This window comes from Panthera tigris, chromosome C2 (assembly GCF_018350195.1).
Source record: "Panthera tigris isolate Pti1 chromosome C2, P.tigris_Pti1_mat1.1, whole genome shotgun sequence".
NCBI lineage: Eukaryota > Metazoa > Chordata > Mammalia > Carnivora > Felidae > Panthera > Panthera tigris.
The window spans coordinates 63566006-63575178 of record NC_056668.1 but is presented as its reverse complement, the minus strand read 5'-3'; positions in this window follow the sequence as shown (position 1 = coordinate 63575178).

The following is a 9173-nucleotide window of genomic DNA, read 5'->3' as shown; positions in this document are numbered from 1 at the left end:
AGGTATTTTCACAGTTACTTGCATTTGAGACTCTCAAAATATTCAGTCCCAGTGCAAATACAAATTGTGTAGCATTTACAGAAATTCAAATCAGGTGGTGTGTGTGTATGTATGTGTGTGTGTGTGTGCGCACGCATATATACACGTACATACACATACATGCAGTCACCTGATTTTCAGCAAGAGTCACTGGCAGATGGTAGGGACAGAACTGCATTTTCTTTTCTCTATCTGGCTACCTGGTGAGAGGTCCCAATTCTGTAAAACCTTAAACATGTAAAATCAAAATGACAAGTTAAATCCACTTAAATCAGGTTGATTTTATAATTTAGGATGTTTTATATCCATGAAAATAGAGAAACTTGATTTCTTTTTCTCTAATCCTCTTATAGCACCTGCTATCTTTATCACCTGTCATTTATCATGGCAGTTAATCACATCTCCCTTGTGTTGTTACCTGTTTTATGGACATATATCTTGTTTTTCTAACTAGATTACAAACTCCCATGAAATAATGATAATCTTTTCCTTAAAAAAAAATCTCCTAATATCTCACTTACTTTTTGACCCACAGTAGAAAATCCACATATAATTATTTGCATAACTTCATATAAAATAATAAAATCAAAATCTTTATGTTGAACAATGTTATAGCTGGTGTTCCACACCAAAATTTACTTAGCCATTTCAGTAGTCTCTCCAAATGTATTCTCTTCCTTTACCATACCCTTCTTTGCAAAATGTCAGATGAAATGTAGCCTTCAAAGAATAATTGAAATCACACCCAGTCACTTCTGATTATGTTAAAGATTCCATCTTGGTGTTTGTAATTTATTTGAGAGGTTGTTAGATTTCAGGAGAAGCATGCTTTTGGGAAGTTCTTTCTCACCAAGCTTCTCTTGGACACTGGACTCTGAAACACCAAAGATGTTATGTTCTATTCTCTTATCAGTGGAATTCCTAGCAGGGAGAAGGTTCTCAAAGATATGTGAAGTAATTTAGTGTTGCCTGTTTTCTAGACCCCTAAATGGTTTATGTATATGTATGTACCTATATATGTGTGCTGATACTTTTCTCCAAGTAACACAGTTAAATCAATAGGGTGTAAAAATCTGGGGCTGAACAGAACGTTGCGATATCAGTCTCTCTCCCTTTTTATCTGGTTGTATGTGAGCCCTCTAGCTCAGCTTAATTATACATCTGAGTGTGTGGACAGACTGAATGGACAGCAGAATATGTTTCCCATTACTCTTGCTCTTATAGGTATCACTATAATTATATTATATGGCCACCACACTGTATACCAGAGATCAGCAATTTCTGAAGTGTGTTTCAAACAACACTCTTTGTGTAGGAGGTTAATAGGTATTACTAGGAGAATAGCTTTCATGGTCAAAGACATTTGGAACAATTCTGGGCTTTGGGTGAAGCCAAGTGTTAGTCTTCTTAGAGGTGAGGATTCTTAAAGCCTTGAATAATATTAATGTATCTATTTAAATCCCCAATGGGACCATGCATTATATAGTATTTCCCAAACTTCTTAAACCATAAGAAAATTTTCCAAAGCGTCCCGAGGGACTGATGTTTCTTAGAACACACTTTAACAAATATTTCAATGGATTCATTGCTGATTTTTTCCGATGACATTTTGCTAAATATCGCCAAATAAGTAATAAATACTACAAACATGGTTATTAATTACAAAGCAATCAGAAAATACCTATTTTATTTTAAATGAAGTCGAACTCATGAACCGTGAGATCATGAACCAAGAGTCGGATGCTCAACTGACTGAGCCACCTAGGTGCCCCAAGCTAGGTTATTTCTAAATATAATAGGAGAGTGGAATTTTTTCTTTAATATTCACTTTAAATGGAATTTTAGAGATAACATTTAAATTGAATTATTTTTCCTGTTATAAGAAGGCAAAATGTCCTGGACATATTTTCAGGGTGTGTCAACACTTTATTATAGAATAATGTGGGAAATAGCATTTCTTATTTGTAGAGCACTTTGTTCTGGGTGAAATCTGTGAAGTGATGGGAAATAGGGATTGAGATAGAGTTTCAGAGGCTTTAAAAGACAATTTGAAAATATCAAAACTTAAAACGCAAATTTCTGTCTTCAAAAATTAAAAAACAAAAGATTTTAGTACAACCATATAACAAAGCTAGACTAGATAAAGCTGATGAGTTAATAGGGATCCTGGTACTTCATGTACATAGGATAACCAAAACATTGGGGGTGGTTTGGACTTCTTTGAATTGAATTACAATGTGTGGATTGCCCATATCAGAAGGTATCTCTGACTTGGACATTAGTATTGTCCAACAGCATTTAATAAACCTGGGTTAGATGTAGACCACTTCTTTCTAGAACAGTAGGACCCTTTGTGAACTTTGAAGCAGCTGTCTCTACTGAGACAAAGGGACATGGTATCTAGGGTTCTCATTCTGGGCCACAATCAAACCCCCTGTGACTAGAGGTGAGATTTTTTTTTCCTTTTTTCTTTTCTTTTTCTTTTTTCTTTCTTTCTTTCTTCTTTTTTTTTTTTTTTTTTTTGCTTAGGTCCTCTGAAAACTTTATGCTCTTGTAAATGGAATCTCCTGTGTGGTCAAATATTCTTTAAACAGAATATTTGTACACCTGAATCTCCATGCTTGAATCTAGGCACTCCTGTGAGTACAGAACTCACCCCTACCCCCTTCCCTAGGAGTCTGTGAACCGTGGGCAGGGTAGGATGGGTGATCTTCTGGCTCAGGCTGCTGTCTCCATCCTGTTTGAGGTCTTCCTTTGAAGTTCAACTGCCATTACTTTGTACTGTCTTTGGCACAGCCATCCATGGCTGTCATGATGGCTGCCCCCCATCCATGGCTGTCATGATGGCTGCCCCCCATCCATGGCTGTCATGATGGCTGCCCCCCATCCATGGCTGTCATATGGCTGCCCACCATCCATGGCTGTCATGATGGCTGCCCCCCATCCATGGCTGTCATGATGGCTGTCCCCCATCCATGGCTGTCATGATGGCTGTCCCCCATCCATGGCTGTCATGATGGCTGTCCCCCATCCATGGCTGTCATGATGGCTGTCCCCCATCCATGGCTGTCATGATGGCTGTCCCCCATCCATGGCTGTCATGATGGCTGTCATGAAGACCTTGGGACCAAACTCACTGTTTTCTTTTCCACCTCCATTGAGGAGATACGTGTATTTTTGAACAATATTTACAATATACTAGTTTATAAGACTTGGGTTTCCTCAATCCTACATCCTTGACCTCAACTTCAATACAGCCACCCACTCCTAGGTCCCTTGCTCAGAAATATTAATCTCCAGTATTCTACTCTGACCGTACTGTCCTTTTGTCTCTTTCGCTCCCATTTTCTCTATTTCATCTTATAGACAAAGTACCTCACTATATTCACTTCCTCATTATATTAGCTGCCTCCTGATGTTTCTATTTTCCCTTTCCAGCTCACACCCTTTGAATATTTTAACTACACTACCTCTAATAGTGCTGTTATCCTTGCACCTTCTACTGTGTCCATTTATAAAACCTTCCTTCCTTATGAATGCTGTAATCTACTTCAAAATACACAATAGCACTTCATCCCCACAGTGTATGCAAGAGAGACAAGTTAGAGGCTATTTTTCCTGCTCTATAGCTGAACAAGAATATCAGTAAGGTTAGGTCACTCATCTAAGAATACAGTGGTGTCACATAGAGGAATACAGGGCAAAGACAAATCTTGGGATCCTGACTCTAAAGCTTTTCCTCTGAACTAGTGGTTTTTTAAAACTATATACATGTATATATATTTTTTCTTTTTAATGATTTTTCGTTTTGCTCACAAATTGGTGTCTTGCCATATAAAGTACATAAAAACAAAGATTTTTTTGTTTTGTTTTGTTTTTGCAAGTTGAGTCCGAAGCGTCCTGAGTCCTATCTGCTCAGCTTCCTCATTGGTATTCAAGTTGGCTGTCCCTTAAGATTTTTATGGAAAAAACACATTTTGGATAATTTTGTATCCCCAAACCTCAAGTAGCTTTAGAACCCATAAGAATCATATACATATATCATTATATAGTGATTGTACAAAGCTTATTTTAACAAGATGAAAGAAAAAAAATCTAGAGATAAATGAGAGTTCTTCCGAATGGAGAAGTGAAAAACAGTTTGGTTTCTTAGGGATTGGCCCTGGAACCTGTCTTATTTAACATTTTCATAAATGATTTGGAAGAGGGAATGCATGGTGAATTATCCAAGTTTGCAGATGACACTAAGCTCTTCCAGGTAGTGAAATGCCAAGCAGATGGAGATAAACTGCAGGGAAAACTTGCCAGCCTGCATGAGTGGGCAGAAAAGTGCTAGATGATATTCAATGTGGGCAATGAAAGGTAATTCACTTAGGAAAAAATAATTAAAGCCATGCCTATCGAAAAATAAATCTAGTTATCTGTTAGTCCTATAAAAGATAGACATTTTTATAGACCGTTGTTTGAAGTAACCCTTGAGTATATTGACTAATCAAGAAGGGAATTGAAAATAAAAACACAAACATGAATCTTGAATTAAATGATGTGTCATAATATGGGATATTTAGTTCATTTGTCAAATAATTCTGATGGTGTTCTGAGTATGTATCAAACTGTCTTCTGGGTATTGAAGTCTGGCCATTGCATCTCAAAACGCAAATAGAGACAAAAGTATTTAAAATACTTTAAAAAGCCAGTGACGATAGACTACAAATTAGGTAGCAACTATCAAAACTTAAAAGAAGCGCAAATGTGTTCATACAATTTTTTGAATGTTCTAAGAATTTTCCTTTAACTTATTTGCTATTGCAATTATGTATGAGGTAGAAGTGTATACATTTTTTTCTTGTTTTATAGATGAGGACTCAGAGGCTAAGGTAATTTGAATGGCTTTCCTGAGTTGGTAATATAATGGAAGGTCAAGATTGAAGCATGGGTTTTTGACTCCAAGTTCTGTTCCTTTTCTATAGCATCACAAGGCTTTACTTACCAATACGTGAATTGGAGAAACTTGTTACATCCAAGAGTAGAAAGCTTGGAAATGTAAACAGGTTCTGAGTGGATGGATAATGGGTTGTTATATAAACCATGGATGAGAGTAATGAAGATACACACATACCAGGAAGTAAAGTATCTCTTTCCATGTCTGTCTGTCTTTCTCTCTCTTTTCCCTCTTTTCTCTATTTTTCTCTTTCTCTCTTTTCACTTCCTTTTCCTCCCTCCCCTCCCTTCCTTTCTTCCTTCCTCTAGTATGTGGCCTTGGAAAGTCATGAGTATCTGGGTATCTTCTAGGCCGTCACCAACAATGTGTAGGTCAAATACCACTTTAGGACTACATTATACTGGCAGAAGCAAAGAAACAAGAAGGCTACAACTCTGGGCACCCTAAAATGGTGGAACATCTGCCTGTTTCCTAGTTAGCATTATGCGTGACTGTTGCATAGTGGAACTCTTGAAGTTATGCATTTTGGCCATAAATGGGTGAAGGGTCTGTAGATCAGAAAAGAATGAGCATGGAAAATCTCAGCAGATAGAGTAGATGGTGGTTAAGAATATGGAGTTCAAAAACAAACTTGAAGGTGAACCAAGAAATAACCCAAAGAGATAAAAGCTGATGAGCGTAAAAGAGAGTAAAAGGAGGGAAAAAGAATGAAGGGAAAGACTGGGGGATCAGAAAGGTGAATGAGGGCACTTAGGGGGTTCACTTGGTTGAGTGACTCTTGATTTCAGCCTGGGTCCTTTTCTCAGAGTTCATTGGATTGAGTCTCACATTAATATTGTCTCCCTCTGTCCCTCCCGTGCTTGAACTCTCTCTCTCAAATATAAAAATAAATTAAAAAAATAAAGGTAAACGAGTAAAAATTAGTATGAAACAAAAGACTGGGTGGCTTAGTCAGTTACGCATCTGACTTTTGGTTTTGGTTCAGGTCATGAACTCAGGTCCTGGGTTCAAGCTCCATGTTGGGCTCTGCACTGACTGCACTGATCCTGCTTGGGATTCTCTCTCTGTCTCTGCCCTCTGCCCCTGGCCCCCGCTTACTCATTCACTCGCTTAAAAAAAAATTAAAAACAAAAAAACATCAAAAAAAAAAAATAGGACTGAGATTGTCTATCATAGTCCTATTATGTTTTCTGTGTTGTAGTGGGTACTCCTATCCTTAAGCTCTTAAGCTCAGCAAACTGTTACCCTGGAATACTTTAATTCTTACTATATAACATAAATTTGTACTCAGGGTTTCTTTTCTAAGGAGTAAAGAAATAATGATAAGAAATGTATGTGTGTGCTTCACGCCCTCTGACCTTTCTCTCCATTTATGCTTGTTTCTATTAATGTTGGCCACTTGAAAGTACAACCTCCCATGATGTGCCTGGGTGGCTCAATTGGTTAAACGTCCAACTTCAGCTCAGGTCATGATCTCATGGTTTGTGTGTTCGAGCCCCGCATCGGGCTCTGTGATGACAGCTCAGAGCTTGGAGCCTGCTTCAGATTCTATGTCTCCCTCTCTCTCTGCCCCTCTGCTGCTCGCGCTCTCTCTCTGTCTAAAAAATAAATGTCAAAAAAAATTAAAAGAAAAAAAGTACAACCTTCCTCTCCCATTCCCTTTCCTGCCTGTGGCCTCAGCTCTGATAAATTCATGCACAGTGAATATACTCCTCCATTAGCTCTAGTTCATTAGAGTCTACCCATCCCTCAAGACAACCCAGTCATCATAATCTGTTCATTTATTCATTAGTTCATTTGTCCAACTGACCATTTCTTAGAAAAAAAACTGATATGTTGATGGAATTGTGCTTATCTATTTCTATACATCTATTAATTGTATGTATAGTTCATATAATTTTGCAGTGGATTATTTGTGCATTGGTCTGCCACGGTAAAAGTTTGTTGATATATTATAAATTACTGGAGGGAAGGGACCGTGATTTCTAATTTTTTCTACCTATCTTGTTCATAGTGCTGAAATGTAGTAAAACCTTTGGTTGGTTGATTGCCTCATAGATTGAAGTTGTCATTTCAAAGAGAACACATATATATCATCTGCTTTGAAGTACGGAATAACTATGCATTTTGTTTTTCTAAAAAATCTTCTCTTTTACTTTGCAAATGAAATTTCACAAATTCAAAGGACAGTTACCTCTCACAAAAAAAAAAAAAAGTCTTCAAACACCCTGATGATGTGGTTTCCAATTCTAAAAGAGATCTATACCTGTTACACGAATGAAATAGTTTTCCCACTTAAAACTTTCAATTTTAGCTGTTTTTCTAACTTTGTCATGCCTAGCTTTCTTCTTAGGCATTCATTTTGCCATTTGGCATGTCTCCTATTCAGACTTGTTTGGGTCACTTGTGAATAAGCTTGGACTTTTTGCTAGAAAAATCCTGTCGTGACAAGCCGTTGTCACAAAACCTGGTGTTGTTTACAAAGTATACCCCTGAGGGGCGCCTGGGTGGTTCAGTCAGTTGAGCGTCCGTCTGACTTCGGCTCAGGTCATGATCTCGGAGTTTGTGAGTTTGAGCCCTGTGTCAGGCTCTGTGCTGACAGCTCAGAGCCTGGAGCCTGCTTCAGATTCTGTGTCTCCCTCTCTCTCTGCCCCTTTCCCGCTCATGCTCTGTCTCTCTTTGTCTCTCAAAAATGAATAAACGTTAAAAAAAAAAATGAAAACCAACCAACAAACAAAAATCAAAGTATACCCCTGAAAGTTCTTTAGCTGTCATGACTCTTTTACCCAGGATCATAATATCAATACAGATGATAAAAATAACAACAGTGAAGTGTAATGCAAGGACACAAGCAGTGGAGCACTTAGGGAGGTTTGTGAAAAGCAAAGAAACTGTAGGTGTAACCTGAGATGTGAGCCTAACCATCTAGCTTAAAAAAAAAAAAAGTCTCCCTAGTCGAGACTATATAAAAGTGGCCATTTGGGGAAGGTCAGTAATCTGGAGCAAATACCTTGAATATGACAGAGGAGTTGAAACCAGTTTCTCAGGGGACTGTGCTAAGTGTGAACACGTGTCTTTATCCAGCTGCTGAATGCTGAGGGGCTGTGCTCCTATTGTATGTAGCTGTGCATCCTCCCCAGTGCCTGACATGTTGTAGTCATCAACTGAATTAATCTTCAAGGATTAGTTTAACAGCATACCTAGCTAGCTATTGTCTTAGCAGAAGACAGTCTGGGTGGGGGTGCGGGAGCCTGCAGGGATACTTACTTTTGGTAGCCTTGTCAGCTGGGACAGCTAAAAAGCGGTGGTCCGTGTGTTGGGTCAGGTCAAAGGGGCAGTGGACAAAGGATGACCATGGAGAGATGTTATTAGGCATCCGAGAAACAATTTCAGATGACTTACTTTGCACAGGGCTGGCACTCACCACTATTTCTTTGGTAGACTAGCTCAGTAATTCTGTTTGGAAAATGTTGTAACATTATGCTTTCTCTTAGCCCTCAAATTTCACTTTCAAAAACCTACCCAATTCCCCCTAGTTTGTCCCATTGTGCTGTGTTCAGTAATTCTAGCAGGGGGGTCCTTATTTGTAAATGTTTAGTCGTTCCAAGGGTTTTCATACCAGCCTTTCATCAATAGCTATTTTAGTACTGTCTTCGTTACTTCCTAATTGTCCACTGTGCTTTGGTTTACTACTAGAAAAATGAATTCACTGTTTTAGCCATTGTTGAGCAGTCATTGATTTCAAGTCTGCCCCATTTATTTAGAGTGTATTTTCTTTTACTGTCTTTTTGCTTCAAAATTTTACATATAGTTAGTTTTTCTTATTATTTGTAATCCCTTTGGCTAGTACTAATGCTTCTATTTTTTGTGGCCATTATCTGCTTTCAGCTGTGAGAAACTGATTCATATTCTACAATAAACTACTGTTTCTCATTAAATGCTAAATAATAATACATAATGATGGCAGTGCAAGAAAATAGAAGACGGTTTTCTGCCCTTGTAGTGATCACAGTCTAAAAGAGGAAAGAGAAGACAGATTCACATGACTAAAATATGCCTGTTGTCAATTAATTACTGCGATCCAGAAAACACGATGTATTCAACGATCTGCGGAGGAAGGATTGACAGATATCTTAGTGGAGTGATTTCGGTGAGGGGAAGCAGGGAGGTTTACTTGGAAGTACCTTCATGG